This window comes from Aquarana catesbeiana, linkage group LG03 (genome assembly GCF_042186555.1).
Source record: "Aquarana catesbeiana isolate 2022-GZ linkage group LG03, ASM4218655v1, whole genome shotgun sequence".
Classification (NCBI taxonomy): Eukaryota; Metazoa; Chordata; class Amphibia; order Anura; family Ranidae; genus Aquarana; species Aquarana catesbeiana.
Window position 1 is genome coordinate 17,195,272 of NC_133326.1, and position 13,830 is coordinate 17,209,101.

The window sequence follows — 13,830 nt, forward strand, 5'->3', positions numbered from 1 at the left end:
CAGAGATGCACAGGTTGCCTGCCAGTGCAGCTGTCTGATGGTTCCAGGAGCGGACACCCAGGAGCAGAGAAGGTGGCCAATGAGTCCCTGGAGGTACTGCCGGATCGTAAAATGTGGAAAAGCAGAGACGTCGTCAGAAGCCAGGCCGGGGGTCAAACACAGATAGTCAGTCAGAAGCAGAGGCAGGAGGTGTAGTTGTAATCAAGCCGGGGTCAAACACAGGAAGTCAATCTGGAACAGACAAGAGCAGGTCCGTGAAACAAGCTGGGTTCAGAGCCAGGAGTCATGCCAGAGCAGGTCAGGGTAAGCCGGGTCAGTAATAGGTAATCAAGCAAGAAACACAGGAACACAGGATACAGAGCTGACGATAATCCAGCGATTTATGAGAGAAATTGGAGTCCTTATATAGGCCAGCAAAACAGTGGTAATTAGCACATTTTTGCGTACGCGCGTTAGTTTGATGAGGTCTGCAAGGGTAGCGGGAGACTCAATTCTGGCTAGCTTGTCCTTAAGAGCTTCGGGCAAACCGAGCCGATACTGGTACTTAAAGGCGGCCTCATTCCATCATGTATCTGCAGACCATTTACGGAAATCAACGGTATAATCCTCAACGGGGCGTTGCCCTTGTTGCAGGGTATGAAGGGTAGCCTCTGCCGTGGCCACACATTGACGATCATGGTAAAGCTGTGCCATGACCTCAAGGAATGTGGCAACAGTATTGGTCACAGGGCTTTTCTGCTCCAGTAGGTGGTGTGCCCATGACTGGGGTTCTTCTGAGAGGAGGGAGATGATAAACCAGACTTTTACAGATTCCAGAGAAAAAGTCCTTGGCTGAAGTGCAAAATATAGAAGGCACGCATTCTGGAATGCCCTGAACTTTTGTCGGTCCCCCGAGAAGCGTTCAGGGACTGGTACCCTGGGTTCTGGAGGTGGCATCACCACAGCAGAAGCAGAGGCAGAACGTTCTTGGGCAGGAGCCGCTGAAGCAGAGGGAACAGCAGAGGGATTCTGGCTAGCAGGTGCAGATGACACAGCAAGGTTCTGTAGGCGACCTTCCAGCTGAAAGTACCCTTCTTGCAGGTTCTTCACCGCTTGGGTAAGGGCGGTACCTTGCTGGCATAGAGTCTCTAATGGGGAAGCACCTCTTTCAGCCTCAGACATTCAGGCTGGATTATGCTGTCACGTACCAGGCTGGAGGCTGAGGTGACGAGAGGGCTCCCCTTGCGGCTGAGTGCAGAGTACCCTTGGAGTTGGTGACAGAGGGTGCTATGCCCAGAGATGCACAGGTTGCCTGCTGGTGCAGCTGTCTGATGGTTCCAGGAGCGGACACCCAGGAGCAGAGAAGGTGGTCACAGCCAATGAGTCCCTGGAGGTACTGGCGGATCTTAACAGGTGGAAAAGCAGAGACGTCGTCAGAAACCAAGCCAGGGGTTAAACACAGGAAGTCAGTCAGAAGCAGAGGCAGGAGGTGTAGTTATGATCAAGCCGGGGTCAAACACAGGAAGTCAATCTGGAAAAGACAAGAGTAGGTCCGTGAAACAAGCCGGGTTCAGAGCCAGGAGAGAAGCCAGAGCAGGCCACGGTAAGCCGGGTCGGTATCAGGTAATCAAGCAAGAAACACAGGAACACAGGATACAGAGCTGACGATAATCCAGTGATTTATGAGAGAAATTGGACTCCTTATATAGGCCAGCAAAACACTGGTAATTAGCACGTTTTTGCATACGCACGTTAGCCGTTGCCAAAGTGCGTTCGCCATTATGCGCCAATTGTGCATGCGCGGATTTGCGCAGCCATAATGGATATTGGCATATCTGCCAGTTCTTCTCCGGTTTCTACCCTGACAGGTATTGTGCCTTCTTGATGACTTAGCTGCCTGGCTAACCTACTTTCTCTCCTCTGAAATACCCACTATCATTCTTGGTGACTTCAACATTCCTGTCAATGGTAACAGCCCAGCTACAGCTCAACTTCTCAACTTGACCTCATCTTTTGACCTAACCCAATGGACACATACTTCCACTCATTCCAATGGTAATACAATTGACCTTGTATTCTCCCATCCTGGCAACCTCACCAACACCCCTTTTCCTCTCTCTGATAACAACCTCATCAGTTTCACACTATCCTTGCCTCCAACCACCCATCCCTCCAAGCAGCAAATACTTGTAGAAACCTTCGCAACTTCTAATCCTTCTCTTCTCTATTCTGCTACTGACCACCTATATGACATAATCTCTCCCCTGTCCTGTCCCGACCTGGCCACCTCTGTCTATAACAGTTCACTCTCATCATCACTAGATGCACTTGCTCCTCTAATCACACACAGAATCAGGTCCTGACAGTTACAACCCTGGCAAACTGACAACACTATAAATCTCAAGAGACATTGCCGTGCTCTTGAACGACTGTGGTGTAAAACCAAATGCCTGCAGGACTTCACCTATATAAATCTGCCCTTCTAAAATATAATTCCTGCCTCCATGCTGCCAAACAAGCTTACTTTGTCTTTCTTACTAATACCATGTCATCCAGTCCCCGTCGGCTCTTCTCAACCTTTAACTCTCTGCTTCGTCCCCCACCCCCTCTATACCCACAAACTCACTCACTGCCCAAGAGATTGCCAATCACTTCAAAGACAAGATTGATGCAATTCATGAGGACATCTCCACTGTGCGTACATCTTCCCCACCCAACATACCTGGCCTAACACCACATTCAACAATCTCCTCTTTTGAACTGACTACTACTGAAGAGGTTACAAAACTTTTCTCAGATGCCCACCTAACCAATTGTCCCTTGGATCCTGTTCCCTCACAACTACTACGATCACCCTCTTCTTCTATCCTATGCTCCCTCACTCACATCTTCAATCTCTCCCTCTCTAGTGGCACCTCCCCCTCCCCTCTAAAACATGCACAGATCACTCCCATACTTAAAAAGCCCTCACTGGACCCCACCAACCTGAACAACTTAAGACCCATCTCATTGCTCCCATTCACCTCTAAACTTCTAGAATTCTTAGTCTACAACCGTCTTAGCTCCTACCTCAGTGAAAATAACCCTCTTGACCCCTTACAGTCTGGCTTTCGCTCGCAGCACTCCATGGAAACTGCCTCACTAACGATTTACTAACTGCTAGAACCAACAGCCACTACTCCATACTCCTACTACTTGACCTATCTGTGGCCTTTGATACTGTTGACCACCCGCTCCTTCTCAGTAAACTCCATTACCTTGGCCTCCAAGATTCTGCTCTATCCTGGTTCTCTGCCTACCTATCATAGTGCTCCTTAAGTGTTACCTACAACTCTGTCTCCTCCTCTCCATTGCCCGTTTCTGTAGGGGTCCCCCAAGGCTCTGTTCTTTGACCCCTTCTCTTCTCTATCTATACCTCCACCCTTGGTCACTTGATAACTGCCCACGGCTTCCAATACCACTTATATGCCGATGACAAATCTATCTGTCTACTCCTCACCTCACTCCTTCAGTCTCCTCTCACATTACTAACTTACTAACTGACATATCAGCATGGATGTCGCACCATTTCCTTAAACTAAATCTCTTGAAAACTGAGCTATTAATATTCCCCCCCCCCCCCCCCCGCCCGTGCCCCCCTCCATGACTTTTCCATCAAAACCAACACTGCAACCATCAGTCCCTCCCCTCACGCCAGGATACTAGGTGTAATCCTAGACTCTGACTTGTCATTTCAGCCCCAAGTCCAATCGTTGTCAAAAGTTTGTAGAAACCACCAAGCTCCTCATTCACTCCCTGGTTATCTCTCGCCTTGACTATTGCAACTCCCTTCTCATTGGCCTGCAACTCCATAGGCTCCTCCCCTCTTCAGCCTATCATGAATTCTGCTGCCAGACTTATCCACCTTACCAACCGCTCAATGTCTGCCAACCCTCTCCTCCAGCGAATTAAATTCAAAATACTAACCACAACATACAAAGCCATTCACAACTCTGCCCCGAGCTACATCACCAAACTGTCCTCTCTGCTCTTCTCAAGAACTCCTACTCTCAAGCTCCCTCGTCTTCTCCTCTCATGCTCGTCTCCAGGATTTCTCCAGAGCCTCTCCCATCCTCTGGAACTCGTTACCTAAACCTGCCCGGCTATCCCCTACTCTTGCTACCTTCAGGTGATCCCTGAAAACTCATCTCTTCAGGGAAGCCTATCACATCTCCAACTAATCTTTTACCACTTCCATAAGCCCATTTCCCACAGTTACAACCTTTTGTACCACCTACCCCACCCTATTAGATTATAAGCTCTTCTGAGCAGGGCCCTCCTAATCCTCTTGTATTTTATTGTATTATAACTGTATTGTCTCCCTTTTATATTGTAAAGCGCTGCTAAAACTGGTGGCGCTATATAAATCCTGTATATTAATAATAATTTTTGAATATTTGAGTATCAACAGAAAAAATAAATATTTTTTTATTCAATTATATTTGTTTGCATTTTATTTTATTATTTTCCTTTTTTTTATGTTTATTTTTTGCTTTTATAAAAAGCACTTTGCAAAGCTTTGTAAACCTTCTTCACTTATTGAGTCAGTAGTTCCCCAAAATACTCTGTTCTTGAACTTTAACTGCTTGTAAGCAGGTGCAGTTAGCTGGCTGGCCACTAGATGGCTCTGTTCTCATTATAGCACGGTAAAGTGGAAAGTATATAAGCAAGGCACAGCTCCCCGTTTAGGCTGCGTTCACACCTGAGCATAGCGTCTTTGAGTGTTTTTTCGCTTGTTTTTATGCGTGATTTTGGTGCATTTTTATGCGCGACTAGTGCGCTTTTATACAGCGTTTTTGAGCTTTGCCGTTTTTTTTTTTTAATTGGCCAATAGAGAAAACTATCATCTGTTGCATCATTTGTTGCTAGGCATTTCAGCTTTATTAGCTTTTATTTATTTTTTTTTATTATTATTCATTTATTATTATTTATTTTTTTTGTTAGAGTAAGGGGTTAGAGTTAAGGTTAGGTTAGGATTAGGAGTTGGGGTTAGGGTTAGGAATAGGGGTGAGGGTTATATATTATTTATTTTTTGTTGTGTTAATACTACCACTACTACTTCTACTACTACTACTACTACTACTACTACTACTACTACTACTACTACTAATAATAATAATAATAATAATAAATAAATGTAAAAATAAATACACAAATAAATAAAAATAATCATAAATAATAAATAATTTTAATAAATGAATACTAAGTAATAATACATAAATAAATAAACACCCCCTAACTTAAACCTCTAACCCTTAAAAAATAAAATAATAATAATAATACATAGCTAAATACCTCAACCCTAACCCTAACCCTAACCTCAACCCTAACACAAAATAAAGAAATAAATAAATTATTATTATAGTAATTTATTTATGTTTTGGGGGTTGGGTGTTTATGTATTATTTTTATTATTATTAATAACGATAATAATAATTTATTTATAATTTTTTAAGCGTAGGGGTTAATTATTATTTATTTATTATTACATATTATTCATTTATTTTATTTATTATTTATGATGATTTTTGTTATTTCTGTATTTATTTTACATTTATTTATTCATATATTATTACTATTTTTTTTTTTTTTTTTTACATCTTTTCATTTGAGCAGAAAATGGCGCAAATACGACCGCCAAAACGCGCAAATGCACACAAAAACAGGTGAAGTGCGCGTTTCCATTCATTTCAAAGTTAATAAATTTGCGCCAAAAAAACACTCAACTCTGCCCGATTCGAGCCACAAAAAATGCTCCAGAACTTTTTTGAGCTTCAGGTGTTTGGCTTTAGGCGACTTGGAGTGGAGATGTGAACCTTCTCTATAGAGAATCTTTGATTTTTTTTCTCCTCCAACGTTTGAGCTTCAAGCTACAAAACGCTGAAGTGTGAACGGGGCCTAAGAGAAGTCCCTCCTCGGTGATGCGATGGGTGTAGTCAGTGCCTACATAAAAGCCAGGTTGGGAGGAGCCTAGTTGCAGTCGGCGGTGGGAGCCAGATACCCAACCAGCAGGCAGGTGTAGTCAGCTGTGCAGAGGCCCTGGATAGGGCTGGAGGACAGGGTGAGGTGGTGCTGCACACAGGAGAGCTGGCTGTAGTCCTCCTGTCTCTTATGGTTAGTTGAGGCTAGAGCCAGTTGAAAAAGGCCTTTCAGGCCAGGGCAAAGTGTTCTCTACTGTGAGTTCTATTCCCCTGCAGGATCTAAGAGAAGTATACATATACTAGAGGTGCAGCTGCAGTCATCTTGTCTCTGGAGTGACATGTAGGGAGTCATGGGCTGAATGCACAGAGACTATGGCCAGTCAGAGCCCTCTGAGTGAGTTCTAATGACCCTGGGAAGGAGAGAGACCGTGCAAAGGGAAGGGTACTGTGTTCTGCTTTCACATAATGGCTGCTGCAGTTTGTCCACTTTTTGTGATGGACATAGTAATGTCAAGTGACCCCCGGACAGTATGTCTATGTGATGTGACTGGTTACTGCCATCTTCTGAAGAAACATCAGTAAAGCGCGGAAACTGTACTATGTGTGGACATTCCTTTCTTTTGAATATAAAGGCTAATGGCCTGGGATGTCATGGAAGGTCTGTGGCATGGAGTTTGGCACAATATGGCGGAGGTAGAGGGCTACAAGCAGGTGGGTTATTGTTGTATCAAGAAGAAGCGGGGGTGGGGACTTTTACCTTTGGCCCCAACACACAGCCGATCAGAAGCCCCTTACACACTTGGTTTTCGCTTGGCTTGGAACTCAAGTGGTCCAAACAAAGTGCTTGGTCCCCATTTTTGCATCTGGCTCCTGGCTAACACGAAAAACGGTTGTACAGCCTCCCAATCATTTTAATGGCACTGTGAATGTTGTAAAAACATTCAAGTAAAAAAAAAAAAAAAAAGTGCTAAAATATAAATGATAGTAAAATAGGTAAAAACAAGAATTTATTTTTAGAAGCATCCCTGTCACCCCATGCACATGCCATGAAAGTTGGAGTGAAAGCAATAATTCCAGGGCATCATTCATAGTAAAATCTAAACCATGGGGTCTCCAAACTCTCTAAACAGTTTACTGTCTTTCAAACTTTAGGAGAGCCAGACTGTGTCTAGCGGGAGTAGAAAATGTCTTGGTGTCAGTGGGAGTAATAAGTGTCCCCTCTTTGGTATTAGAGGGAGAAATAGTGTCCCATCTTTGGCGTCATTGGGAGGAAAAGTGCCCCATCCTTGGTGTCAGTGGAAGTAATAGTGCCCCATTGATGGTTTCTAGTCTGAGTATTAGTGCCCCATTGTTGGTATCAGGGAGAGCAATAGTGCCCCATCATTGGTGTCAGTGGAAGGAATAGTGCCCCATCATTGGTGTCAGTGGGAGGAATAGTGCCCCATCATTGGTGTCAGTGGGAGGAATAGTGCCCCATCATTGGTGTCAGTGGGAGGAATAGTGCCCCATCATTGGTGTCAGTGGGAGGAATAGTGCCCCATCATTGGTGTCAGTGGTAGGAATATGCAGGAACTATGCTCCACTGTTGCTAACAGTTGGGGAAACAATTGCTCAAGGGCCTGGATAAAAGCAAACAAAGGGCCACATCTGCAGTTTGGAGACCACTGCTCTAAACTGGTAACCTGTAAAAGGTTTAAGGCTCGTTCACATGTGCAGTGCATTCTTCAGAGGGCATTAGATGTTGAGGAGGTGTCATGTTGCCTCCTCACCACCTTATTAACTCTAAATGCCACACTACTTCACCCCAATTGCACAGCACAGAATTCCAGCCATGGCACATGTACAGCCCTGGGTATTTGCACGTGTGTTTCAGGCAGGCAGTCGGGGGGGGGGGGGGGGCAGTAAAACCTTGACTCAACCACCTGGTTTTAACCGCTCCTGGCTGCTCAGGTGAACAAGCCCTTAAATTGTTTCCTATGGACATGTTGCGGGTGCCCCACTATTCCCACGGCTTTGCCAAGCAGTGTCAGAAACCATGAATCAGACTGAGACAGAAGTAAAGTAAAATCACACTTGTTTAAAAATAATAAAAAAAAGGTAAACAGAGTAAACGTAGTCAAAACATAGCCAGAGTTCAGGAACTGTAACGGATAGTCAGACAAGCCAAGAGAACAGAGTAGTAGAACAGCAAGCAGGATCTGGAGCCAGAAGGAATGTCAGCCAAGCAAGTCTTTAACAGGAACACAGGAGAGCGTCTCTAGAGATGTGACCAAGGCGAAGGCAGAGATCATCTGGGCTGAACGGCTTAAGTAGGCAGGACTGACGAGCAGGATATCATCAACAGGTGAGTCACTGTGGAGAGATGGGAGCTGGCAATTAGCCGACAGCTGAGAGGCCAGCTCAGAGAAGGAAGTGTTGAGCCCAGCCCTGACAAGCGGCCACCACAAATACACAGGCTCTCCTGAAAGGGAGAGCACGCCTGTCAGCCCTGCGGTGAGATCTTTCCCCCCTCCTTCTCCTCATCGACACTGACTGTTAATGTGAGCAGAACTCGCACAGGGCATCCGCCCACTCTCTGCTTCCTCCCCTGTGCTCTTATTGGCAGAAGGAGAGGAGTCAATTGGAAGGAGTCAATTACAGCAGCCAATCAGAGGGACTGTACAGAGCTGCAGGAATCAGCTGCAATGGATTCTGGGGCATGAAGTTCCCTCACAAAACAGCCCTATAGTCTTTTATAGAGACAGGAACTACTAAGACCAGCATGCTCTGAGAGCAGGAAAGGAGAGACTCCATTTTGATTTCCTGAGGAGAATTCAGACAGCACAAGGCGGAGGAAGAGATCAAACCTAAGGGAGAGGTACTGCCTCCTAGGTGATTTCACCACGCGATTTAGGCCTTCGCCGCCAGTTGGGACATCCAGCCTGAGAGAGGGGAATCCCAGGTGCACATCCAGGCACACCTGCACCGACGGTGAAGCGTTCCAGTTTGAGGTGACCAGTTGGATCGCCAGGAGAGCCTGCCTGTTCCAGGACCTTCATTTGGGCCTTGACCGCAGGATTGGGTGAGAGGGCTTTTGCCTATTCGTATAAAATAGGGACACTGCACCACACAAGAAGCTAAATGGACACTGTATACAGACATCATTGCTTTTAGTCATCTTGCTGATACTTGTAGTGCCACAGGGCTAAATGATAAGGCCATCCATTCCCAGCACTGAGAAAAATCCTGCCTTCTTCACTTGATAATCCGGGCCAGTTGTGTTTGGCCTTGCTATTCAGGAGTTTAAGTGCACCAACGAAAGTGGCTAGCTGAAGACAAAAAGTTTTATCTTTGCTTCAATAGGACTGAAGCTACTAGTGCCATACGGATCCGCATGGGATGTACTTTGACATTCCAACATGACAATGATCCAAAACACAAGGCCAAGTCGACCTGTCATTGGCTACAGCAGAATAAAGTGAAGGTTCTGGAGTGGCCATCTCAGTCTCCTGACCTCAGTATCATTGAACCACTCTGGGGAGATCTCAAACGTGCCGTTCATGGAAGACAGCCCAAGAATTTACAGGAACTGGAGGCTTTTTGCCAAGAGGAATGGGCAGCTTTACCATCTGAGAAGATAAAGAGCCTCATCCACAAACACCACAAAAGACTTCAAGCTGTCATTGATGGTAAAGGGGGCAATACACAGTATTTAGAACTAGGGTATGTAAACTTTTGATCAGGGTCTTTTGGGTAGTTTCTGTTGTCATTAGGATTTCAAAAGAGTAAACACAGTTGATTGATAATAAATCAAACACTAACCATGAGTGAAAAATGTGTGTTATCATTCATATTCTCTGAAAAATGGCCAAGAAATCATAAATTCTACCAGGGTATGTAAATTTATATACACTAGTCTGCCTGCACTGTACATATAGTCTACCTTGAATGCAGTGTATATAAATATATAATACTACACGGTATATATATATATATATATATATATATATATATATATATATATATATATATATATATATATTTATATATATATATATATATATATATATATATATATATATATATATATTTATATACTGTATTTATCGGCGTATAACACACGCCCCAAGTTTAGGAGGGAATTTTAAGGAAAAAAACTTTTAGGAGGGAAGTTTAAGGAAAAAAAACTTACATTAAAATGCCCATCAATGCAGCCTCATCAGTGTTCATCTGCAGCCTTGTTAGTGTCATTGCAGCCTTTTCAGTGTCAGTGCAGCCTTGCCCCAGTGCAGTCTTGTCAGTGCAGCTTTGCCCCAGTGCAGCCTTGTCAGTGCAGTCTTGTCAGTGCAGCTTTTCCCCAGTGGTCAGTGCAGCCTTGCCCCCAGTGTCCATGCTTGGACAGATCGCCGCCGACATACACACTGCTGCATGTAGTTTTAAATATGGCACCACGGAGTTCGGAGAGACTGGGCGGAGCTGAACGAAAGGCCGCCGAGATACACATAGTCGAGTGTTCTCGGCTCTTTCCGGCGCCGCTCACAGTCCCGCCCAGTCCCGCCCTATGATGGACATAACATAGGTCCAATGGCGGGACAGGGCGGGACTGTGAGCGGCGCCGGAAAGAGCCGAATACACTCGACTGTGTATCTCGGCTCCGCCCAGTCACTGTGATTTCGGCGGCGCTCGTTCAGCTCCACCGAGTCCCTCCGATTTCCGTGGCGCCCTATTTAAAACGACACGCTATGTGAATGTCAGCGGCGATCGCCGCCGATAGTTCACAATTAGCGGGGATCAGCGTATAAGACGCACCCACGATTTCCCCTGATTTTAAGGGGAAAAAAGTGCGTGTTATACGCCAATAAATACGGTATATATAAATACACTAACTACACTGTATATACAGTATCTCACAAAAGTCAGTACACCCCTCACATTTTTGTAAATATTTTCTTCTATCTTTTCATGTGACAACACTGAAGAAATGACACTTTGCTACAATGTAAAGTAGTGAGTGTACAGCAGGGGTGTCCAATCTTTTTTCCAAGAGGGCCAGATTTGATGAATAGAACATGCTTGAGGGCCGACCATTTTGCCTGACATTCTTAAACCATTAAAATTTGGTCTAAGTGTGTCCATCCGAGCACTAATACACGGCCCAACAAGAATTCTCTTGCCTTTGTGCTGTGTGTGGTGAATAGATGAGCTCGGGCGTGTTATTTGGATATACCGGATTTAATCTGCTTATAACATGCACCTTCACTTTAAAAATGAAGTTTCAGGAAAAAAAATCTTAAATTTTAAATAAAGAACTGTGAAGCAAAATAAGGGTCAGTGCCCATCAATGCAGCCTAATCAGTGCCCATCTGCGGCCCCCACTCCATTGCCATGAATGTGGCCCCCACTGTATTGACATGAATGCAGCCCCCACCGTATTGACATGAATGCAGCCCCCACCGTATTGACATGAATGCAGCCCCCACCGTATTGACATGAATGCAGCCCCCACCACATTAACATGAATGCAGCCCCCACCACATTAACATGAATGCAGCCCCCACCACATTAACATGAATGCAGCCCCCACCGTATTGACATGAATGCAGCCCCCACCGTATTGACATGAATGCAGCCCCCACCGTATTGACATGAATGCAGCCCCCACCGTATTGACATGAATGCAGCCCCCACCGTATTGACATGAATGCAGCCCCCACCGTATTGACATGAATGCAGCCCCCACCGTATTGACATGAATGCAGCCCCCACCGTATTGACATGAATGCAGCCCCCACCACATTCACATGAATGCAGCCCCCACCACATTCACATGAATGCAGCCCCCACCGTATTGACATGAATGCAGCCCCCACCGTATTGACATGAATGCAGCCCCCACCACATTCACATGAATGCAGCCCCCACCACATTCACATGAATGCAGCCCCCACATTCACATGAATGCAGCCCCCACCACATTCACATGAATGCAGCCCCCACATTGACATGAATGCAGCCCCCACCACATTGACATAAATACGGCAGCCCCCACCACATTGACATGAATGCAGACTCACCATTGCTGTCAGTGCAGCCTGATTCATGTCCATCTGCAGCCTTGGAGGAGACAGGGAGGGGGCGGGACGAGCGCCAACAGATATACAGGAGAAATTCCTGTTTACACGGCGGCCTCTTTAATTGAAAGTCCCGCCTCCTATGATGGACAAAACAATTGTCCAATGGCAGCGCAGGAGACGGGACTTCCTTTTACACAGGACGCCGTGTAAACAGGAAATTCTCCTGTATCCTGTACGGCGCTTGTCCCGCCCCCTCCAAGGCAGCCAGCATATCTATCTTTTATGGCCCCCGGCGCTCGGGGATTCGTTGGGGGCCACAAAAGATATATATGTCAAAATTACCAGGCGGGCCGTCCGAAACCGGACCGCGGGCCGCGATTGGCCCGCGGGCCGGACTTTGGACATGCCTGGTGTACAGCTTGTATAACAGTGTAAATTTGCTGTCCCCTCAAAATAACTCAACACACAGCCATTAATGTCTAAACTACTGGCAACAAAAGTGAGTACACCCCTAAGTGAAAATGTCCAAACTGGGCCCAAAGTGTCAATATTTTGTGTGGTCACCATTATTTTTCCAGCACTGCCTTAACCCTCTTGGGCATGGAGATCACCAGAGCTTCACAGGTCACCACTGGAGTCCTCTTCCCCTCCTCCATGACGACATCACAGAGCTGGTGGATGTTAGAGACCTTGCGCTCCTCCACCTTCTGTTTGAGGATGTCCCACAGATGATCAATAGGGTTTAGGTCTGGAGACATGCTTGGCCAGTCCATCACCTTTACCCTCAGCTTCTTTAGCAAGGCAGTGGTGGTCTTGGAGGTGTGTTTGGGGTCGTTATGTTGGAATACTGCCCTGCGGCCCAGTCTCTGAAGGGAGGGGATCATGCTCTGCTTCAGTATGTCACAGTACATGTTGGCATTCATGGTTCCCTCAATGATCTGTAGCTCCCCAGTGCCGGCAGCACTCATGCAGCCCCAGACCATGACACTCCCACCACCATGCTTGACTGTAGACAAGACACACTTGTCTTTGTACTCCTCACCTGGTTGTCACCATCTGAACCAAATAAGTTTATCTTGGTCTCATCAGACCACAGGACATGGTTCCAGTAATCCATGTCCTTAGTCTGCTTGTCTTCAGCAAACTGTTTGCGGTCTTTCTTGTGCATCATCTTTTAGAAGAGGCTTCCTTCTGGGACGACAGCCATGCAGACCAATTTGATGCAGTGTGCGGCGTATGGTCTGAGCATGACAGACTGACCCCCCACCCCTTCAACCTCTGCAGCAATGCTGGCAGCACTCATACGTCAGCAAATTTACACTGTTATACAAGCTGTACACTCACTACTTTACATTGTAGCAAAGTGTCATTTCTTCAGTGTTGTCACATGAAAAGATATAATAAAACATTTACAAAAATGTGAGGGGTGTACTCATTTTTGTGAGATACTGTGTGTATATATATATATATATATATATACTAAACTGCCTGCACGCCTCTAACCTGCCTCTAGCTAACATTCTCTCATTCATAACACTATATACGGCCGCCGTGTAAGCAGCCTTATATAGTGTGGGGCGTGGACTTAGCCCCCTGAGCCATGATTGGCTAAAGGCACCCTGCTTTTGGCCAATCATGGCTCTCACAGCAGAGCTCGCTGTGATTGGTCAAAGCATGCAGGCCAGGTGCATGCTTTGGCCAATCATCAGGCATCAATGCACTGCGATCTCGCAGTGCATTATGGGGCATTCCGCGACGCTCGAATTTTGTCACCGAACGTCGGGACCATCCCTAATTGTAACACAATTCTAGACAAAGATTGTCAATGGAAAAGGAAG

General features: G+C 45.8%; 1 protein-coding gene across 2 annotated transcripts in view; it reads right to left on the reverse strand.

The window, feature by feature from the left end:
- Positions 1 to 13,830, reverse strand: part of LOC141131244 (gonadotropin-releasing hormone II receptor-like) — a 90,090-nt gene that overhangs the window by 22,524 nt on the left and 53,736 nt on the right. The gene's annotated exons all lie outside the window — the stretch shown is intronic.